The sequence below is a fragment of the Accipiter gentilis genome, chromosome W, assembly GCF_929443795.1.
Source record: "Accipiter gentilis chromosome W, bAccGen1.1, whole genome shotgun sequence".
Classification (NCBI taxonomy): Eukaryota; Metazoa; Chordata; class Aves; order Accipitriformes; family Accipitridae; genus Astur; species Astur gentilis.
This window is the reverse complement of record NC_064918.1, coordinates 26,839,175-26,863,230: the sequence shown is the minus strand read 5'-3', so window position 1 is coordinate 26,863,230 and position 24,056 is coordinate 26,839,175. Positions and strand designations below refer to the sequence as shown.

Below are 24,056 nucleotides of genomic sequence, written 5' to 3'. Positions count from 1 at the left end.
GATTCCACCATCAAGGCCGCAAGGGAGATTTCTTCCAGAGAGGGCATGAAGTTAGTAAGCCTAAATTCCATTGTTTACTCTTGTCCTTCATGGGAAGTTGAGTGGACCACGTACCATCACTACTCACCCAGACAGTTAATCCTAAACTTTTCACCTGTCCTTTAATACAGTCAATTCCAGGCCAAATTTTCCTTCCATTATTAAGAGGGGACCAAGTATCATTTAAAACATTACTATAATTTCTACAAGCACATCCCCATCTGAGAGCTTTAGCTACTGGATAAAGTCTTTGAACTTCTGGGTCGCAGGAGTTACAAGTATAGACTTTCGTATAGTTCCATTTAGGATGTGTGATTTTCTCTGTTTGTCTAGTCTGATCTAAATTTCCATAGATGGTTCTGGCTCTGAGTGGATCTAACAAGGGCCCTGTATCTCCAGTAAATTCCAAACACCATTCTATATTTTGAATATGATCCCAAGTTCCTCTTTGCACTTGTCTCCATGGTTTTGGCAATTGGCAGCCCCAAGGGGTGTTTGTACAAGTTTCTCCTGAAGGATGATAAATTAATTCTTTTGCCCACGAGCTGGATGGTTTGGTAATATTACAATTCAAAATGCTATAATTCCTTCTTTCAAAGTTTAAAGAATAATTGCCATCCGAATCCATCCAATTTAATCTGCAAAACTGATTCTCATTGTCCCACATCTTTTCCCAATTTTTGGTTAGATTCAATGTCAATATTCCCCATGGAATTGCATTTTCAGCTGATTTTGGAATCGGAAGGCAGGCTGTTATTGAGGTTAAATTTTGTACCTTCACTGTTGTGGTTTCAGCCCAGCCGGTAGCCTGTTGTCGGGGTTGGGGTAGCCACGGTGCCTGTTGTCCTGTTTTCCATCTTTTCCCCCTTTTCCCCCTGAGGGTGCTGCCTAATATCAAGCAGTGTTTGGTAAATACTGGCCAGGGCCCAGCACAGTGCAGTGAGTTGTACGTCTTTGGAATAGCCACAGCATTTTTCTTTCAAATATTCTGTCACTTCATGAGGGTTCTGTAGTTGTTCGGGAGTGAACTTCCAAGCCACTGGAGGTGAGAAGTTCTCTAGATACTTGCCCACATCCTCCCACATGCCGTGCCACCCATGAATATCCAGCTTTGGGGCAGATCTCTGGGTGGTCCTCTTAAAGACCCTTTTTGCAGCCCTAAACAAGACCTGAAACATAGTCAGGAGGCATAGCACTAACAGCACACTGGCTTGCGCATCCCAAGGATATTCAAAATTCTCGAAAGCTGTTGTAATTAGTCGGAAGGAGAAAAGGGAGGTGAACGGACGGGGGGAAGTATCCCCCCCTAACTTCCCCATGGATGGGGTGTAATTACCAATAAAATCCAACAGAAGGTGCCCAAACTATGGAAATTATATCACTGCCTCATACAGATACCAGCTTAACCTCATGACCAGTGATGTAATCATTTCATAAGTCGATATTGCCCAGTACAGCAAAATGATAATCCCAATCACTCTCCCAGAGATGAGATACGCAACTACAGGCAATACATAGAGCATATCAGAGCTTACAAAACGCCACCATGTAAACAAATGAAACAACATTGTGACTAACATCTATTTATCTAAGAAATGCGTTTGGCAAATTTGTTTCAACATGCTCTGGCCAGATCTGTCGTTATCTCAACCCTTCGTGCCCCACGTTGGGCTGTCGTGGTTTCAGCCCAGCCGGTAACAAAGGACCACGCAGCCGCTCGCTCACTCCTCCTGCCCCCCTCCGATGGGATAGGGGGGAGACCTAGGAGAGAAAATAAAAAAAAAAAACACCTGAAACTTTGAGGGTTGAGATAAAGGCAGTTTACTGACAACAACAACAACGGTACTAATGAAGGAATATACAAAAAGAGTGATACACAGTGCAACTGCTCACCACCCGGGACCCGACTGTCCGAGGCTTCCCCCCACCGAAAGTCGAGACCACCCCTCCAGCCCGCTCCCCATTTATATATTGAGCATGATGTCACATGGTATGGAGTAGCTCCTTGGCTAGTTCAGGTCAGCTGCCCCGGCTATGTCCCCCACCTCCCAGGTTCCTGTAAAAATTAACTCTATCCCAGCTGAACCCAGGACACTTCACAAAACCTTAAATCAATTGTAAAACTAGATTATCTTTTATCAAAATCACAGGGATGACTAGTATCAGGATTAGTAGCTCAAATAATAATTGCTTCATTTTGTTTATCTTATACTACAGATTCTTTTATCATGTCAATTCGTGGTTCTGCCTTTGTAATTTTACATCTACTATATTTATCTTATGTTTAGAACAACTTAAGAGAAAATATTTAAAACCTATAACACTGTAGACATTCGTCTGATCACCCCGTGGGACTCGGCACAGGGTCCACCATACCCTGGGCCACAGAGCACTGACACCAATATGAGGATGCTGCAAATGGCGTTTATTCAACTGCGTCACGCCCTTACATACTGTCTGTCGGTCATCCCGCCTCCTTTAATCCTTCTCTTTCCGTACATCGCGAGATCTTCTGAGCGCCAATCCCTACAAGTCCCCCCTCACTATGGCGGATGACCGACGGTACAAACTGGCGTTACAGCTATAAGTGATTCCACCACCTCATAGTAATTCGTGTACTGGTGGGTACCCGCACTCTGTATAGTTTCCGCACGCAAACAGTCAGTGCTGGTATCCCACAACAAACCATAATAACCACCACCAAAAGGATTCCAAATAGTGTCAACGTTTTTCAGTCAATCAAAGACAGGAGCCATTGCCAGGTCGACGAGAGGAGATTGTCAAGCCACTGTCACCTGCCTCCTGTAATTGATTGGCTTTGTCTAAAAGCATATCATAGTCCCCTGCTTATGGGGTACACACAGCGGTTGCTGTAAAGTGGATCTGCGGTGTTCAAAACATCGGTCACACCATTTTGATGCTCGGTTGGTGCGTCTCCAGAGTTGTTGTCCACAGCGGTCATACTTGACAAGCACCCAAGGGTCACAACGACCACAGTGCAGGTACTCAGATGATCTTCTGAACGGCATCCTGCAAAATAACTCACAACAAATCGTTATTGACTGAGGTCTGGTTTCAACCACCGTGACGGCACCCAGCGCACACGTGAGTCTGGGTGCTCTGATGATTGTACTGCAGCATACCCTCTTCCCTGTGTCACCAAGCGCCTCCCACCTTCCCACTTTCCTGTTTCTGGGTCTTTCTTGTTGGGTCTCAACTAGTGCTGCTTGTAATCTGTTTGTCCAAGCTTCTTTCTAAATCAAGAAAAAGGTGTGAGTCAAAATCATACTGCAAAACTGTCGCGAATCCCAGGGAGTCAGTGAACCTGAAAAAAACACATCTAAAAGAGAGCCTGTCATGGGATGTCCTAAGCCGTAATCATCCACGGTCTTCTTCACTTGTTGCAAAAGCTTGCTATCTAACGGAGACCACTCCACCCCTACACCACCTGGACCAGCTCGGACTGGGCAAACTAAAGGGGGTCCTTCAAAACGTATGCCGTCCATAACACATTCCTTTGCTACAATTTTCCAGTCTGGCAACGTGACCTTCGGTGAATCGGGAACTCCTTTCTGTTCCCCAGCTGCTTGTAGCAGCTGCCGCTGTTGCTTCACCTGCTCCTGCATCTCCTCTACTACTCGCTGCAACATCTGCAGCGGATCTGTAGCTGGGTCGGGCGCAGGTATTAAAGGCATAGGCGTTGCCTTTTCACTGGCTGCTGCCGACTGCGCCTTACAGCCGGAGATAGCCTTTTGTTTTATCGCTGCGTGCGGCGGACGACAGCGGTTTCCGCCCACCAGTTGCCACGCCTCCTCTAACCGTTGAGCCGACCCCTCGATTGAGTCCGGCCCACTCTCTTCCTCTTCCGCTACGCGCGGAAGAGGGAGTGTCCTGACTTTCCTTCCTCCTTCCTTTGGCCGTGCTCCGCCTCTCCCGACCTCCGGAGAGACATCCGGGGAGAAAGCGGATGTCGGCGCCATCTTAGGGTGCGCTTGTGGCGCGGTTCGCAAAACACGTCCCGGCACCCAATCCTCCGGATCATACAGGGGAACCGCTCCCTCCTCTACCTGCTCCTTTTCTGATCCCTTCATCACAGCCCTCTCCGCCTCCTCTAGTCTCTGCCTCTCCTTCTCCCGTCTCCTTTGCTCAGCCACGGGTTCCTCTGCCTCCTGAATTAACTGTCGATCTTTCTCCCGCTCCTCCTCTCTCGCCCGTTCACGCTCCCGTTCAAACTCCTCCCAAGGGTATCCCGGTGGTTCGGCCGGTGCTGACGGCTGCACTGGGAGCACCAGAGGCGTCTGCTCCGCTACCTCCGTCAGCCCTTCTGTCCGCGCCTCCCCATCCGCCTGCACGCCCCGATCCGCCTGCGCGTGCATCAATCTCTTTGCTTCCTTCCATGTTAAGCCCTCCTCCCGCACTTTCCTGAAAATCGCCCTAATCCGCCCCCACGTCTTTAACTCCGGACCATGCTGCGTCGCCATAGCCCGTTCCGCTAAAGCCGCGGTGCATTTCGGCCAGCACTCAGGAGACAATATGTCCCCCGGGCGCTCTATCGCTTCCTCTTTCAGGAGCCGCTCTAGGCAAGCTTTCGCTTCTTTTTGTCCCATAGGGATTTTTACCTCTCTAGAGCACGAGTCCAACACCTTCAGGACTCCTTCCATGCCTGGCCAGGCCTTCGATTACGCCCCGCGTAATCCGCCGATGTCCAATCACGTCGGGGTCACCACTTGTAGACATTCGTCTGATCACCCCGTGGGACTCGGCACAGGGTCCACCATACCCTGGGCCACAGAGCACTGACACCAATATGAGGATGCTGCAAATGGCGTTTATTCAACTGCGTCACGCCCTTACATACTGTCTGTCGGTCATCCCGCCTCCTTTAACCCTTCTCTTTCCGTACATCGCGAGATCTTCCGAGCGCCAATCCCTACAAACACACAAAAGGATTACTGTCCTGACAATATCCCTAATAACAACCCCAATATTATAAGCTTTACACAATTGTTCTCCCAAGTACATAGCATGGAACTTATTTATAGATTTTCAATTTCAAATGACCAGTTTCTTTAGACTTCTAATTCCCTGTTGGTGCTTTCTTTATTCTTGAATAATGAAGCCAAGGTCCTTTCCCCCAGGCCTTTACTGCTGCATATGTTGTTAAAATGACTTGATACGGTTCTTTCCAATTCTCAGCTAGTGGTTCTGAAGTCCATGATTTTACATATACCCAATCTCCTGGTTGGAAGGGATGCACTGCTGTGTCCAATTCTAAGGGTCCAGCTGTGGAGACATACTGACAAAGTTCTTGTAAAGAGTTTCCTAAAGAAATAATAACACCCTTTAAAGACATATCTCCAAAGGCACTCAAGGTATTCAGAACATAGGACCCTTGATATGGTCTTCCATATAACATTTCATAATGATTTAAATTTTCTTTCTCTTCTGGCTATACTCTGATTCTTAATAGAGCCATGGGTAATGCTTTAACCCATGTAAGTGAGGTTTCCTGACAAATTTTACTCAACTGTTGCTTGAGAGTGTAGTTCATTCTTTCTATTTTTTCCACTTGCTTGTGGTCTGTATGGGGTGTGATAGTCTCAATCTATAGATAATACTTTGCTCAACTTGTCTTATAATCTTTGCTATAAAATGCGGGCCATTGTCAGATGACATTCCTACAGGGACCCTAAATCTTGGTATTATGTCTTTGAGCAAGATTTTTACTACTTCTCTTGCTTTGTTGGTGCAACAAGGGAAAGCCTCAGGCCACCCACTAAAGGTATCAACTAGAACTAGGATATATCGATATCCCTCTTTTTGAAGCAATTCTGTAAAATCAATTTGCCAATATTCTCCTGGAGAATTTCCTTGTTTCATAATTCCAAAAGTAATCTTATTACTGGTTTTGGGATTATTGCATATACAAATTTCACATCCAATTGTATTTGTTCGAATAATAATATCATCTTGCTCCAGCAATACCACTTGGTATTTCAGCATTCTACTAGGGGATAACCAGTGCCCCCCTTTCTGTTCGAGCACAGTGATCACCATGTGGGGAACATACACTGTAATTCTCTGTCCTAGGGTGAACTTGCGAGCTTCTTGGATCAATAGCACAGTTACAGCGACGGCTCTCAGACAACCAGGCCATCCCAGACTCACATTGTCTAATTGCTTCGAGAAGTAGGCCACAGCTCGCTGACTTGGTCCCAGATATTGGAACAGGACACCCAGAGCTATACCTTTTCTTTCATGAGTAAAAAGTTCAAATGTCTTTGTGAGATCTGGCAGGCCTAGGGCTGGGTGCCTCCATTAGAGCCTGTTTTAGTTGTTTGAAAGCAGCTTTCCTGGCATCAGTCCAATCTATAAATCCATTGTTTGAGGTTTTGAGCTGCTCGTATAAAGGTCGGACCAGCAAGCCATAATTTGCAATCCACAGGCGACACCACCTAACCATTCCCAGACATGCTCATAATTAATTCTTTTAGAGTCTTAGTTTCGGGGAGAGGACAAATTGCCTCCTTTCTCTTAGTTCCTAATTGTCTCTGTCCTTTCAGGATTTCAAAACCCAAATAAGTTAATTCTCTCTGGGTTATTTGGACTTACTCTTTTGACACTCGATATCCACTGATTCCCCAAAAGTTCAAAAAGTTAGTAGTTACCTTCGTGCATTGTTCTTCCATCTCAGCTACAATTAACAGATCATCCATATATTTCAATGAAATTTCTTGATTATTTTCTTTCTTCCAAATCTCTAATTCTCGTGCCAATTGATTTCCAAAAATGGTATGGCTGTTCTTAAAGCCTTGAGGCAAGACTGTCCATGTATATTGTGTTTTCCTCCCAGTCTCAGGATTTTCCCATTCAAAAGCAAAAGCTCTTGACTATTGGGATCCAAGGGAATACAGAAAAAGGCATCTTTTAAGTCTAACACTGTGAACCATTCTTGTTTCTCTGTTAGGGTTGGTAACAAAGTATAAGGATTTACTACTACCAGATTAATATCTTGTACTATTTGATTTATTGCTCTGAGGTCTTGAACTAATCTGTAATCTTTTTCATTAGCCTTTTAACAGGCAAGATTGGGGTGTTATATTTGGATTCACATTCTATTAACAATTTGTACTTTAGACTAAATTTTTTTATTATCGGTATTAACCGTTTCCGACTTTCCAGTTTTAGGGGTGTCGTGGTTTCAGCCCAGCCGGTAACAAAGGACCACGCAGCCGCTCGCTCACTCCTCCGCCCCCCTCCGGTGGGATGGGGAGGAGACGGAGGAGAGAAAAAAGAAAAAGAAACTGGAACCTCGAGGGTTGAGATAAAGGCAGTTTACTGGGACAAACACAAAGAGATTACAACAACAACAACGGCACTAATGAAAAAAAAAAAGTATACAAAAAGAGTGATGCACAGTGCAACTGCTCACCACCCGGGACCCGACGCTCCGCCACTTCCCCCACCGAAAACAGAGACCACCCCCCGGCCCGCTCCCCATTTATATACTGGGCAGGATGTCACATGGTATGGAATAGCTCCTTGGCTAGTTCAGGTCAGCTGCCCCGGCTATGCCCCCACCTCCCAGGTTCCTGTAAAAATTAACTCTATCCCAGCTGAACCCAGGACAAGGGGGTATTGTTTAATTCTTACGAGACTTGATCCTGGCTTTAAATCAATTCTCCCAGGTTCTGCTCTTTTGGATTTACCAGGAACTTCCCCAGCCCAGATGACTGGAATTACAGCATTATTTACTTCAACTGATATGATCCTCTGCTTTCGGTGACCGTCCTGTAACAACAAAGCCACTGCTTCGATATGTTTAGTTTCTGGAATTAAAATTTTAATCTCTCCATTTTTAACATTTAATTTCTGCCTCTAAATTCTCGAATAAATCTCTCCTTAGCAGGAGTTTAAGAGAATTTGGCACATACAAAAACTGATGAGCGACCCATTGCTTTCCTAATTTTATTGTCAAAGATTTAAAGAAGGGTCTAGTCTCTCATTCACCTGTCGCACCAACAACACTAATTTCTTCAGAACTTAATTCCCCCTCTAAGGTGTTTAGAACTGAAAAGGTGGCTCCAGTGTCAACTAAAAAATCAGTTTTCTGTTCTCCCAGGTTAGCTGTAACCAGAGGTTCTGCTGGGAGACTCCCCTCCTGTCCCTGTCTGATACTTTCACTCAACTTTCCCAAGAAAGGGAGAACTTGCTGAGATTGTGCGGTTGAAATTGGGATCACTTGTGACCTTGTAGGTCTCATGGGACATTCCCCTTTCCAGTGTCCTTCTTGTTTACAGTATGCACACTGATTTGGTCCCAGGGGCTGGTTTAATCCCACTGGTGACCCCAATCCAGTTCCTCTTCCTCGTCCCATTCCTCGACCACATCCCCTTCCTTGAGGAATAACTCCTCTGCCTCGTCCCATACTAGTTCCTACTTCCAGAGCAGCTACTAACCTTGCATTCATTTTACTCTGTAATTCATCTCTATTTCTATATGCCACCAAAGCAACTTCTAATAATTTTCCCCAATCTCGAGAATCTTCTCCTTGTAATTTTTGTAATTTTCTTCTGATATAATCAGAGGATTGTCCTATAAATAAAGGAGCCAATTGAGCTTTTCCTTCTTCAGACTCAGGATCCAGATTAGTATATCTCCTAGCAGCATCTTTTAATCTGCTTAGAAATTCAGTGAGAGACTCTTTTCTATCTTGTTTCATTTCATATAATTTAGACATGTTAATTGCCTTAGGCATAGCAGTTCTGATTCCGAATAGAACCCATTTTTGATATTGATCCAGCAGTCTTCTCTGAGCCAAATTATTAGGATCCCATTTGGGATCAGTAGATGGAAAATTTTGTTCCACTGTTCCCTGTAATGCTCCAGAAGCCACTTGTGCTTCTACCTGGGTTTTAGCAACCCTCTGGATCATATCTCTTTTTGCACTATCAAAAAGTACATCCATTATTACTTGTATATCTTTCCAATCAGGGTCCTGAGCCTGAATCATTGTTTCAAAAGCCTGGGCTGATTGATCAGGGTTTTTCTCGATAGCTCCCAGCTGCTACTTTCCAATTATTTAAATCCACAATAGAAAAGGGTATTTTAATAGTTGCCACACCCTCAGTCCCAAGCACCTAACAAAGAGGAGCTTGAATAACTTCACTGTCTTTAGCTCTTGTTCACCCTGTGACAGGACTATTCATGGGGTCTCTTTCATCACTATTTCTGGGAGCAGTTCTAGGTGGGGCCCTTTGAGATCCAATTATTATTTCAGTATCATCCTCTCATTCTTGCTCGTATAACTTTAAACATCTTTGCCCAATACTACATGCAGAACAACACCTTTTAACCTTATTGTTACCTTTTTTGTTTTTCTCTCTTTCCAAAGATAGCACAAAAGGATCGCTGGGTGGCATATTAATTCCACAATCCTTTTGCCACTCAGGATGATTCTTTAAGGTAAAGAATAAATCACAATACGTAACTTCATCCCATTTCTGCTCATGTCTCAAAAATAACATAAGTTGTAACAGTGTTATAATTTAGTGTCCCATTCACAGGCCACTCTTCCCCTTCATCAAGCTTATACAGAGGCCACTAATGATTACAATATTTAATCAAATTTTCTTTCCGCATGTTACCACCCGGGACACCCACCAGCTGTTTCCAGTGCTTTAAACCACACCCCAGAGGTGATTTTTTAGGGAGTTCACTTGACGGTTTGTATTGGTTTTGTGTGGCAAGGTTTTGGTAGCGGGGGTGTGTGTGTGTGTGTGTGTGTGTTACAGGGGTGGCTTCTGTAAGAAGCTGTTGGAAGCTTCCCCTGTGTCCAAGAGAGCCCATACCAGCCGGCTCTAAGACGGACCCACCGCCGGCCAAGGCCGAGCCAATCAGCGATAGTGGTAACGCCTCTGTGATAACATTTCTAAGAAGGAAAAAAGTTGGGATGGGGAGAAACAGCTGCTGGAGAGAGGAGTGAGAACATATAAGAGAAACAACCCTGCGGACACCAAGGTCAGTGAAGAAGGAGGGGGAGGAGATGCTCCAGGCGCCGGAGCGAAGATTCCCCTGCAGCCTGTGGTGAAGACCATGGTGAGGCAGGCTGTCCCCCTGCAGTCCATGGAGGTCCACGGTGGAGCAGATGTCCACCTGCAGCCTGTAGAGGACCCCATGCCGGAGCAGGTAGGTTCCTGAAGGAGGCTGTGACCCCGTGAGAACCCCGTGCTTGAGCAGGTTCCTGGCAGGACCTGCAGATCTGTGGAGAGAGGAGCCCACGGAGCAGGTTTTCTGGCAGGACTTGTGACCCCGTGGGGGACCCGCGCTGGAGCAGTGTGCTCCTGAAGGACTGCACACCGTGGAAAGGACCCATGCTGGAGCAGTTTGTGAAGAACTGCAGCCCGTGGGAATGGCCCACGTTGAAGAAGTTTGTGGAGGACTGTCTCCCATGGGTGGGACCCCACGCTGGAGCAGGGGAAGAGTGTGATGAGCCCTCCCCCTGAGGAGGATGAAGCGGCAGAAAATAACGTGTGATGACCATAAACCCCATCCCTGTCCCCCTGTGCCACTGGGGGGGCTTGGTGGAGAAATCCGGGAGTGAAGTTGTGCCTGGGAAGAAGCGAGGGGTGGAGGCAAGGTGTTCTGAGATTTGGTTTTATTTCTCATTACCTTGCTCTGGTTGATTTGTAATAAATTGAGTTAATTTTCCCCAAACTGAGTCTGTTTTGCCCATGATGGTGTTGCCAAAATCCAGAATAAGACTCTTTAACAGCAATGAGAAGTTAAGAAGCAGGCACTTCTTTATTGCAGCGCTGGGCACACAGGGGATCGCTCCACCTAGTGTGTGCACCTGTCTGGTTTAATCATGCAGGTTAAATACACACCTGTTATACATATTCACTAAATTTCTGGGAAATGTCATACATAATCATCAACTGTCCGATAAATCATTAGCATATGTAAATGTCCCTTTACGCAGGTGTGGTGAAGTCTCTGGTGGTCTTCAGAAGCCCTCTGGTGGTCTTCCATAGTCTTCCTCACTTTGTCTGATAGTTGTCCTCTCTTATGTGATTCTGCGCAGTACGATTTTCGCCATCATGTATTAGATTTACATAAAAGTACATTCAATGTTAATTCTTGAATTTAACGTTTCTAGTGATTGGCCCTCAGTCACACCACCTTTTCAATATTCTTATACTAAAACATTCATTGGTTAATCTTACTTAATTCCACTAACTGGAATCTTGATCAAAGTGGGGTTTCTAAGCAACAGAACTAAAGGTCCATAACGATCTCTCTTAGTTTCTTAGGACAAAACACTACAAACTAACAAATCGTTCGAAGTTTCTATGGTTAACTAATTTTAGACAATACTTATTTTCTTATGACTGTATACAGCACATTTTGTATGTTCCTAAGTTTTGATGACTACATTGCAAGCTTCAAACCCCTATATTCTACAATCTTTATCTTTTGATCAAACCCAGCTTATATAAAATTTTAACTTATCAGAATATTTGTAACAATGGTAATTGGTGAATGATCTCTCCTGTCCTTATCTCGACCCGCAAGCTCTTTGTTATATTTTTCTCTCCCCTGTACAGCTGAGATCAGAAGGATTTCACTGGTCCTGGGTTTGTTGCCGAAATCCGGAATAAAACTCCTTAACAGCAATGAGAAGTTAAGAAGCAGGCACTTCTTTATTGCAGCGCTGGGCACACAGGGGATCACTCCACCTAGTGTGTGCACCGGTCTGATTTAATCATGCAGGTTAAATATACACCTGTCATACATATTCACTAGATTTCTGGGAAATATCATACATAATCATCAATTGTCCGATAAATCATTAGCATATGTAAATGTCCTTTTACGCAGGCGTAGTGAAGTCTCTGGTGGTCTTCATAAGCCCTCTGGTGGTCTTCCATAGTCTTCCTCACCTTGTCCGATAGTTGACCTTTCTTATACGATTCTGCGCAGTACAATTTTGCCATTTACATAAAAGTACATTCAATGTTAATTCTTAAATTTAACATTTCTAGTGATTGGCCCCCAGTTACATCACCTCATCAATATTCTTATACTATGACATCCATTGGTTAATCTTACTTATCCCATTAACTGGTCTTTTGATCAAAGTAGGGTTTGTAAAACACAGAGCTAAGGTCCATAACGATCTCTCTCTTTGCTCATTAAAGCAAAACACTACAATCTAACAAATCTATCTAAATTTCTATGGTTAACCGATCTAAGACAATACTTATTCTTTTATAATTCCTTACTGGACATTTTGTATGTTCCTAGGTTTCTATAACTATTGCAAGCTTCAAACTCCTATTCTACAGTCTTTTTCCCTTTTAACTAAGCCTGACTCATGTTAAATTCTAATTTTTATCAAATATTGGTAACATTTCCCCCCTTTGAAAGTTTTGAAAATTATTTCAATACTTTCACATTAACTACATAACATTTCTCTACTAGTATTTCGAAAATCAATATTCGTTTCAGCATATTGTGGTGGTGGACTATATTCTGGTGGAATAGTTGGAACCTCTCTCATGATCATGCGATTGACTGCAATTTTATTAGTAAATTGTCTCTTTAGACAAACATATGTCAGCATGATCATCAAAAAGACAATTAGTAACAGAAACAAAGTTTTAATCATGGATTTTAACCAAGAACTCAGATTCCACCCTAATCCGCTAAAAATTTTTCCTAGCCAATCTTCTGACATATCCTCTCGAATGGTCTCGGTTTCTTCTTCAACTTTGCTCAATAGCTCCAGATCATGTTCTATGTCTTGAGTAACATTAGGAATATGAATACAACAATGGTCCAATCTACCCTTGAGGTATCCACACACTCCATGTTCTTTAAGTAGGAGTAGGTCTAAGGCCATTCTATTTTGAAGAGTCATCCTGGAAGTTGCCTGCAGCTGAATATTTAATTCCTTAAACCCTCTCTTTTTAATGTTTGCCAATTTTTCTACCTGACTTGTTAAATGATAAAGCCATTCTCTATTTCTATATGAAGCTATAGGGTTCAAAAGGGATTCAAGAGCCCAGCCAATTTTTACTCCTGTTGATGGTTCATTCCATATTTCGTCATCTGTTTCAGATCTCTTGGTCCATTTTAACTTTAAATTCTCCAACAGTCCTTTAAATGGTGATTTCTTCCAAATCGGGCACAATGTTGGCATGCCTAAAATAATTTGTTTTACCGTACCATCTAGTGATAACTGAGTAGTCCAGGTTCCATCACTTAATGCCCAAACCAAATGTCCTGGACTCTGAATGGTAGTTTTTCTACAACTGAAAAAGGTTCCCCTTTTAGGCATGAATGTCTCAGTTAATTTGAGATCATTTTTAAGTCCCCTACACAAGCAGCCGTATTTCAAGGCCGCAGCTAAAGGGGGAATTCTTTCTATTGCTGGGTCCGTAGTACTACAATCGTAAATTTTTTCACATTTCCACCAAGATACTATTTTCTCTTTTATCCGCAATGTACTTTTTCTGTCATTTACAGATGGCCAAACTGTAAAAACTGATCCGTCCCAAATGATACACCAAGAAGTTTTGGCCATATATTGAAATTGAGACATTATGGCCATAGACCATATTGAATCCCAACTTTCTGTGTTTTCTGGGGTAGTCTGATTAGTCTCATTACATTTCCATTCCATAATGCTCCGACTCCCGTTAGTTTTGACTTGTACATCATACGAACACCAACCCCTAGGACTACCTACAACGAACATGTCTCCTATAGAAGAGGCCGGTGTAAACTTATGATTCAATAATTTCAAACAATCTTCTTCCCTGGCCATCCATTTCCATTGTTTTCTGATGACCTTTACCTGCTCGGACCATTGTGTCACTGGCACTTGTTTACAATGAGTGGTTCCATTTTTATGTTCCAGGGTGGTTAAATTCATAGTTAGAATTCCCCAAGGGATAGTTTCCCCCACTGCTCTTGGTATTGGTAAATAAGCAGTGAACTGAGTAACATTTTGTAAGTGGGCAAATCCTTTAATCAATCCTAACATCAAATTTTCCTCAGCCGATTTTTTTGGAATGCCAATCAATTGTTCTGTTTCTACTTGTCTTTTGTTCCTATTCATCAGTTCCGTCCAGGTTCCCACCAACATCATCTGCCAAACCAATATAAAAAGAACAATCACAAACTGATATGAAAAATTAGACATGTTTCAGAGTCAGTTTCAAAGTCTTTGGGTCACGGCTAATGTTTTTCCATGTAGCAGGTGCCTTCTTTACTCGGGTGTAGTGTATCCAAGCATCTGATTCGGCAATCTTAACAGCAGTGAAGGTAGTCAACAATATTTGAAAGGGTCCTTTCCAGCGCTCTTGTAGAGGTTCAGAAGCCCATGTCTTCACATAGACATAATCACCTGGCTGGAAGTCATGTACTGGATTTTCCAAAGACAGAGGTCTGCTCCAAACAACTGCACTCCACAGCGCAGTTAAAATTTTCCCTAAAGAAAGTAAATAGTTATACACATCTTGTTTTCCTTTTAAATGTGTGCTCAAATTTGGTTCGGGAGATTCATAAGGTTTTCCATATAATAATTCATAAGGACTAATTAGTGTCCCACTCTTTGGTTGGATCTGAACTCGTAAAAGAGCTAATGGGAGTGCCTGGGGCCATTTCAAATTGGTTTCTTGACAGATTTTACTAATTTGTCTTTTTAGTGTTTGATTCATTCTTTCCACCTTTCCGCTAGATTGTGGTCTCCAAGGTGTGTGTAGATCCCTCGTAATTCCCAAAATTCTACTAACACCCTGGACCACTTCTGCAACAAAGTGGGAGCCTCTATCAGAAGAGATTCCAATAGGTACTCCAAATCTCAGGATGATTTCTTGTAATAACCATTTTATGACTTCCTTTGATTGATTGGTCCAACAGGGAAAAGCTTCTGGCCATCCTGTAAAAGTATCAACCCCCACCAAAATGTATCGATACCCATTTTGTCGAGGTAACTCTGAAAAATCTATTTGCCAATAGTCCCCTGGTTCCATTCCTGATTTCACTATCCCCATTTGGACCTTTTTCTTTACTACTGGATTGTTTTTCAAACATATTTCACACTTAGCAGTTGTTATTTTAGCTATTTCTAACATTTTTACTGATACCACTTGCCTTCTCAAAAAGGTTACTAATGCTTCTGCTCCCCAATGGCACTCTTTATGTTTTGTCTGTACTATTTCCCTCATCACAAATGGTGGGACTACTACTTGTCCTTTTGATGTCACCCACCATCCTTCCAAACTTTTCTTTGCATTTAATAGTTTCCCCAATTTCTCATCCTCTTCCGAATATTTAGGCTTTTCCTTTGGTAGTGCAACAGTTTTTGTGGGGATTAATGCCAATTGTAAGGTTTTCCTTTTGGCTGCTTCTCTAGCTGTTTTATCTGCTAATCTATTCCCTATAATTTCTTTTGTGTTCCCTGTTTGATGTGCTTTACAGTGCATGATTGCTACTGCAGTAGGTTTCTGTACTGCTTGTAGTAAATGTAAAATCTCCTCTTTATATTTAATGTTGGACCCCTGAGAGGATAATAATCCTCTTTCTTTCCATAAAATCCCATGGACATGGACCACGCCAAATGCGTATTTCAAATCAGTCCAGATGTTTACTTTCTTTTCTGTACTCAATTCTAGAGCCCTTGTCAAAGCCACTAATTCCGCCTTCTGGGCTGAAGTTGTGCTAGGCAAGGTATTGGCTTCTATGACTGATTTTTCAGTTGTTACTGCATATCCTGCATAGCGAACTCCACTTTCAACGAAACTGCTACCATCTGTGTACAACTCCCAGTCTGGGTTGTCCATAGGTACATCCTTTAGATCCTCTCGACTGGAATACACATATTCGATAGCAGTCAGGCAATCGTGTTCCAGTTGTCCTTCTTCCTGTACAGAACTTAGAAAGACTGCAGGATTAGTCAGGTTAGTAGTTCTCAAAATCACATCATCTTGCTCCATTAAAATTACTTGATATTTCATCATTCTGCTCGGAGATAGCCAATGGCCCCCCTTTTGCTCCAACACTGATATCACCATATGTGGCACATATACCACCATCGTTCTTCCCAGAGTCAATTTTCGAGCTTCCTGTATTATCATCACGGTGGCTGCTACCACTCTCAAACAAGCAGGTCAACCTTTACTTACAAAGTCCAATTGTTTGGAAAAATATCCAACCAGTCGCTTCCAACTTCCCATCTTCTGGGTCAGCACCCCCAGTGCAATGTGTTGTTTCTCATGTACAAATAACTGGAAATCTTTAGTCAAATCCGGAAGTCCCAAGGCTGGTGCTGTCATCAAGGACTGTTTTAAACTCTTGAAAGCTCCTTGCTGATCTGGACCCCATTCGAATGGTGGGCCTTTAAGAGCTTCATACAATGGCTTAACCAACAGACCATAAATCATTATCCATAGCCGACACCACCCAGCCATTCCCAAAAAGGTTCTCAATTCATGGGTATTTCTTGGCTCCAGAATACTGCAGATTGCTTCTTTCCGCTCCATTCCCAACTGTCTTTGTCCTTGGGAGATTTCAAAACCCAGATATATCACAGTCTGTTTTGCTATCTGGGCCTTAGTTCTAGAGACTTTATATCCACTTAGCCCCAAAAAATTCAAAAGATCAATTGTTACCTTTATACACGCTGATCTCTCTTCCGTAGCTATCAGTATGTCATCTACGTACTGAAGGAGCAAATGTCCAGATTTGGGACCATCTTGTTTCCACACCTCAAGTTCTTTTGCTAATTGGCTTCCAAAAATTGTTGGGCTGTTCTTAAATCCTTGAGGCAGTCTTGTCCATGTCAGTTGCGTTTTTCGCCCTGTGTCCGGATTTTCCCACTCGAAAGCAAATAATTTTCGACTTCCTTCTTCCAAGGGTATACAAAAGAAAGCATCTTTCAAATCAAGCACTGTAAACCACTGATGATTCTCCCCTAGAGCCGTTAACAGTGTATATGGATTAGCCACTACAGGGTGTATATCTTTCACTATCTGATTTATTGCCCTCAGATCCTGTACTAATCTGTATTCTCCTGATGGCTTTTTCACTGGTAAAATTGGAGTATTATATATAGATTCACATTCCTCTAAAATTCCATATTTCAAAAATTTATCAATTAATTTCTTGATTCCCAATCTAGCCTCAAGTTTAATTGGATATTGCTTTAATCTCACTGGCCTCACATTCTCGTTCAGTTCCACCTTAACAGGTTGTGCCATTTTAGATTTTCCAGGTATCTCTGTGTTCCAAACCGTAGGAATCACCGCATCATCAATTTCTTGTGGCACCTCCTGAGTCTTAACCTTTTCCTGTATCATCAATATTTCTCCTGTCTTTGATTCCGGGATCTTTAAAAGAATTTCTCCTCCTTCAAAAACTATTTCTGCGTTTAATTTGGATAACAAATCTCGACCCAACAAGGGTATCGGACATTCTGGCACATACAAAAATTCATGTGTAATCGCCTTATTTCCAAATTTTAGATCAAGGGGTTGAAAGAATGGTCTATTTTCCTGTTTCCCTGTTGCTCCAATTATGGTTGCTGTTTTATCTCCTAATTTTCCTTTACGAGTATTTAAAACAGCATATACAGCTCCTGTATCTACTAGGAATTCAACTTTATCATTTCCCAGCTTAATTGTAACCAGAGGTTCAGTTGGGCTCCCCTCCAGTCCCCTTCATTCATCCAGGGTCATCATTTTCACAACCTCTTGCTGATTTGTTTGCAGCTGAGGACAATCCTTTTTCCAATGTCCGTTCTCTCTGCAGTAAGCACACTGGTTTATTCCTAAAGGTGCATTAAGGTCCCGGTTACCAAAGTTTTTAAAACCTCCTCTTCCTCGGGTTCGTCCCCTTCCTCATGCTGCACCCCCTGTTAAAACAGCTATTAACCTACTTTCTCTAACTTTTTCTTTCTTTTCTCTTCTTTGTTCCTCCTCCTTTTCCCGATTATTATAAACTTTCCATGCTGTTTCTAACATTTTATTCAGATTTCTTGAATCCTCCCCCTCCAATTTTTGGAGCTTTCTCCTTATATCAGGTGCCGACTGTCCCATAAAAATCGAGGCCAGCTGTTGCTGTTCTGCCTCTGTTTCCAGTTTTAAATCAGTATATTTTCGGGCAGTTTCCTTCAATTCCTCCAAGAACACAGAAGGAGATTCATTTTTGTCTTGTTTTATCTCATATAATTTGGACCAATTCAAAGCTTTTGGCATTGCATGTTTTACTCCATACAATACCCACCTTTGGTACCGAGTTAACCTTCTCCTATCTACAGGGTCATTTGGATCCCACTGAGGGTCTCCTGAAGGAAAACTCTGTTCCAAAGTTCCAGAGAGCGTTTCATTCATATGTGCTGCGTCTGCTTGAGCTTTTCTGGTTTTTAATACCATCTGTTTCTCAGTGCTGTCCAATAAATTATCCAGTATTACTTGCAAATCATTCCAATCAGGATCCTGGGTTCTAATAATTGTTTCTGCAACCCTTCCTACTCTCTCTGGATCTTCCCTATAAACCCCTGCTGCCTGTTTCCATGCCATCAAATCCGTAATAGAAAATGGCACCTTAACATATACTGGTCCATGCTGTCCCACTCCCTGTCTTAAAGGAGCCAACAAATGAGATTGCTGCCGAGTTCTCCGAGACACTGGAGTGTGGACTGTTATAGACGCTTGTGACAAATTGGAGGAGCCAATTTGTAGTGAATAAAAAAAGGTCGAATTTATTAGCAAGCGATAAAAGAGCAAAACAGTGCTGGGCGGCCGGGGAGGCAGTGCTCCGCCAAAAGCTCGCAACTTTCTGTTATAGTTACATTCCTTTTATACAGTTTATGCACCCCTCCCTTGTCAATCTTCACCTTGTCTTGTTTCTCTCTTTTTTTTTTCCTTTGTTTGTGTAGGTTCATTATTGGGCGGATTCGGTCCATCTTCTCAAGGGGAAGTGTCTTTTTGATGTAGAATGTCTTTTGTTGTGGAGATATGTAGTCGTGGTAGAGTTAATCCCCTTATCTAGTAAATTATAGCTGTTGTCTTTCTCTTCCTTATCTAGTAAGTTATATTTGTTATTTTTCCTCGTGACTTTTACGCAACATTTAAGCAAGCCCTGCTTTTCTTGTTTGGTTTTTTTTTACACAAAGCATTCGTTTAATTACAATGTGTTTCTTCCCCCTTCCCGATTAGTATGTAAGTAAATTATCATATTGTTGTTTTAACATCATTAGCCGAATTGATTCTATTCTGCTTTGAACAAGGGCTACAACTTTTATCTAAAATACACGGACCAAAGGTCAAGATTAGCAGTAAGACTTTTAGGGGTATTTGTGGAGAATGTCTCTACCCCCATGTGCGATTTCATGAACAAAGTTAACCCGTTCATTACAATCCCCCCTTTTCTATTTTATCTTGATTTTGTTCATTAAATCGATCCAATGCTTCTTTTGTCCGCTCGAGGATAGGAGTAATTCCTCCGTCCCTGATTTGTTCATATTGCTTTCGTAGTAGCATTAAGTGTGTAGTTTCCAAACGCCCTTTAACAATAGCGATCAACTTATTGAAAATGCATGGTCCAAAAGTAAAAAATAAGATCAATAAAATAAGAGGTCCTGTAATAGTTGATAATAGGGTGGTTAACCAGGGTAAATAATTAAACATAGACTCATACCAGCTCTGTTGTGCTTCCCAGGTTTTTTTCCGTTTTTCTAACCCCTCCCGTAGCTTGGCCATTGTTCTATACACTTTCCTTTTCCCAATACATTGTTATCTCTTGCTTACATCTAGATTCTTTATTCCACAAGCACTGAGCTGGATTTGTTCCGTTGGCCTTCTTAAATCTACTGTCCACCCCAATAGCTTCATAAAAGGGTGGTCGAATGTTATAGCATAACCAACAATGCTCAGTTATATTAGGGTAGGTGGCATTCAATACTCGATAACTGGCTTGAAGCATATCCCACAATGGGCTGACTCCGGGTGCGAGAGTCAAGGGTTTGATTTTTGTTGATACGCCCGGGGTGTTATTTTCAGTGACGTTTATGTTAGGAAAGATTGTGACAGTATGTACAATACTGTTACTATCTTCTTTCTCTGCTATGACCGGATTCGGTCCCACAACAGAGGGTTCATTGGGTACCGGCTCTTTTCTTATTAAAATTATTCCCCCTGTATCCGTGCCTGGTTCCCAAAACCCGATTCCCCAAGTTCTCCCTATAGTCCATCCTAGATCTTCAGGTTTCGAAATGTTAAGATAAATATGCCAACATGTGCCTCCCCGGACCGAACCTTGAGGCCCATAGGTGGGTTTTTGACATCCCGACGGTCCCCATCCCACAGTTAAAAATTGGTCTTTTCCCCCCTCTGGTGCCCATTCTGATGCTATTGTTTCACAGCCCCAATATGCTCAGTAATATTCAGCTGGGTGATTGCAATATTCTTTTCCTGGATTGTTAGCTGGACACATATAAAAGGCTTTACGCTGAACTGTATATTTTCGAGTACTCTCATCCATGGGGGCCCATCCATGGTATGACCTTACTAGGGAACTTAAGTGGGCTGTAAAAGAGGGAGCACCTGGGGTAATTTCTGTTTTGTATGACAACTGAGTGTTCTAATTGTATTAGTGACCATTTGAAGGGTTGATGGCTGATATTGCCAGATATCGTAGGCCCAACAAGCAAATACCATAGCAACATCATCCAAACATGGATTGTTGGTGGAGTTCCCCAAGGAATACCAATAGGTGTCAATGTCAATTCCCGATTATCTCTTTGCCAGGGCATACCCGGTCGGGTTCCCAGAGTCCATTCCTCCTCTCGAAGTGTCTGTTTCTCGCCATTACCCGCCAATGATCTCACAGTGTACTCACATTCCCTTTTCCGTACGCCTCTGCCTACTTCGCCTACTCCGGTGCCTGGAGCAGCGAGGTTTCTCATCTTCTCGGCAGCAGTCGTATTTCTTAAGGGCGCGTTTTCCACCTGCAAGGCCTTTATAGGATTTAGCTCTTTCTCAGGAACTGTGCAGAATCTTTTATATTACCTGGAAATGACAAGACACTTGCAGGACTCAGGGTCATAGGAGCTTTGGGTTGGTTAGGGATTTCCTGTAGCTACCCCCCTCACCACCCTATAAGATGGACGTGTTTAGTCCCCTTCTCCTTTGGGTACACTGTGTACAGCCGTCCCTGAATGGGTGGCTGTTGCTACAGTGTGTCCACCAGCATTCCTTACACAAATTTTATTTAAGAGCAGAAACCATTCTAGTGATATGTCTAGCTCGCTTCCACGCAAATCTGATAGCACCCCGCCTTATAGTTTTAGGCCAATCGTTCTCATATACTTCCCAGGTTTCGGGTACTAATAATTCCCACCCACAAATTAGTCTATTAATTTTCACTCTATTCAATTGGTCTCCACGGGGGAATTGGTACTCTTGACACTTCATACAATAATAATATCTCCTTCTAGAACTACAATATCATTTCTGACCGTACCTTACACAGTTACAAAACACCCAACTCCAATGGTTGTGGTTACTATGTTTTAAACACGGAATCCTGCTAAAATATTCCGGTGGTCTAGGGACTTCAGTCTCCACAACAAAAAGGTAAGTACTGAGGAGTTCCTGTTAATATTTATATATATATATATATATATCTCTCTCAGTTCCGTCGGTTTGATGAGGAATCCGTTCTGTACGCCAAGGAGCAAAGTTCACCACTTGCAAATTTTCTTCAGGGGATACCTGGAACCACTGGTATTAACTAGGCTTTACCGTTCTTCCAAAAGGATTCCTTCATTCATGCAGCTCCTTTTTCTTCCTTAACACTAGTTTTAAGTCCTCTGAAGTCTTTGCTACTTCCCACTGATCTCCGGGTAAAGGTCCTTTAATTCGCGAGGCGTGCGTCCATCCTCGTTCTGCAGTCCGGATAGCAATTTCTGTGGTAAGCAAAACAAGAAAGGGCCCCTCCCACCTAGGAGTGAGAGAGGATTCTTTCCAGGCTCTGATTAATACCATATCACCTGGCTTTACTGAATGTATGGATATATCTAGGGGTGGCCTCTGTACCACCATTCCCTTCTTCCGCAATCGCTCTCTCCTTTTCATCAGCTGAACAATATAAGGGTTAATACTATCTTCATCTAAAGTAGGGTAATTGACTGGGCATTCCATATCATAGGGCATGCCATATAACATTTCAAATGGGGAAATTCTAGTATCCGCTCGGGGCTGAGTCCGAATATTTAATAAAGCAATTGGCAAGCATTTTACCCATGACATTTTGGTTTCCATCATTAACTTAGTTAATTGTTTCTTTATTTCTCCATTCATTCGTTCGACTTTCCCGGAGCTTTGTGGATGCCAAGTGGTATGGAACTCCCATTTAGTTCCAAAGGGGGCTAGAGTTTCTTTTACTACTTTGGAAACGAAATGTGGGCCTCTATCTGAATCAATAGTTTCAATATTCCATAAGTAACTCTTTAATAGACACTGTTTCACATTCATTATTGACAAGTTAAGTAGTTTTGTGTATATATAAATTTTCATTTGTCTTAAGTTAATAAATTTAATGAAATATTTTTAAAATATGTACTACAACAACTATCAAAGTATTTGAAAAAAGATGCTGTTATAAATACCTGTGAGACAACCTATAACAGCCATATGAATTGGTTTTTACCTTAATCGCTTACAGTCCTTTTTCAAATCAAGTAAGAAGCAAGTAACTAGTTTAAAAGTTATACATTTTTAACAACTTGAAATGAGTATTACTTTTCAGATAGTTTAGTAAAGTCTTTGAATTTTGCCTATAAACACAATTAGGTATTAACACAGGACTGTATAGTGTTTATATTCTTATTAACCTGCCAACAGGAATAGTTTATTGGCAACTTTAAATATTCAGAGGCAAAACACAATTCCTTGTCACAGAAGTTTTACAGCAGAGTAACATATTTTACTCTTAGAACTATTATATAGGAACATAAAGAAGATTACTATGTTACTTTTGGTGATCTGAGTCCTCATGGCTGTTTCCTGGGTCTCTCTATTTGACAAATTATTTTCTCTGATTCTTCTTTTTTTTTTTTTTTTTTTTTTTTTGTGAGGCTTACTACAGGTGTCTGTATTAATGCCCTTTTTATTTTCTGTAATTTTTGATCATCTTTTGTAGACTATTTAAGTTGGTTATTAGTTAATTTCACCTTTTCACTGTAGTTTTTAAGTCATGGTTTGCAATATCTTAGTAATCCCAATATTTGTCGAATTTTCTTTTTAGTTTGTGGGGGTTTTACAATTTCATAGTCGTTTCTTGGGTTCCTTCTTTAGTTTCTCCTGTTATTAATAGATCATCTACATAATGTAATAACTTGACTTCTCTGGGTAGAAATGAATTCTTGTAAAATTTTCTCTAAAGTTTGTCCAAATAGATTTGGTGACTCTGTGAACCCTTGTGGTAGCACAGTCCGTCTTAATTGTTGTCATCGATAGCGATACAGCAGTCGCACAGAAAGCCCCACTCTCTTTGGCTGTTTACAGAGTTGACTTTCATTACAGCCCCGCGGCGCGAGGAGAGGCGGCGGCCGTTGCCGGGGGCGGGGGGGGGGGCGCTGCCGCTGCCGCCGCTGCCGCCGCCGCTGCTGCCGCAACAAAGGACGTTGTCCGCTGCCACTGCAGCGCCGGCTCCACCGCGACCGCACGGAGCCGGACTCCTCTCCCTGACCCTAAACGCTAAAGTTCAGTTTCAAAACCAAACCCCTTCTTAACAAACCGTATTCCGCCCCAGGGAGCCAGAGTAAATCACCAAGGGCCTCAAGAGGTTTCCCTTTTGCACCTATAATATTCACGGTGTTCCCAGCAAGGGTGTAGCTGGAGGGCAGCCCTTGAACGGTGGATCCTTCGGCCCCTGCATCCACCAAAAACTGCACTCCCTCCCGTTGGGGACTCAACTTCAATTCCACTCGGGGCTCCGTAGATGTT

The 24,056-nt window shown here is 42.5% G+C and overlaps 1 protein-coding gene across 1 annotated transcript in view; it reads right to left on the bottom strand.

Moving 5' to 3' along the window:
* Positions 1–2,466: 2,466 nt before the first annotated feature.
* The window catches only part of LOC126035458 (octapeptide-repeat protein T2-like), an 84,332-nt gene continuing 62,742 nt past the window's right edge, over positions 2,467–24,056 (bottom strand). The window contains exon 2 of the transcript XR_007504937.1: positions 2,467–3,453. The gene's annotated coding sequence lies outside the window, so the exon portion shown is untranslated. The remainder of the gene's footprint in view (positions 3,454–24,056) is intronic.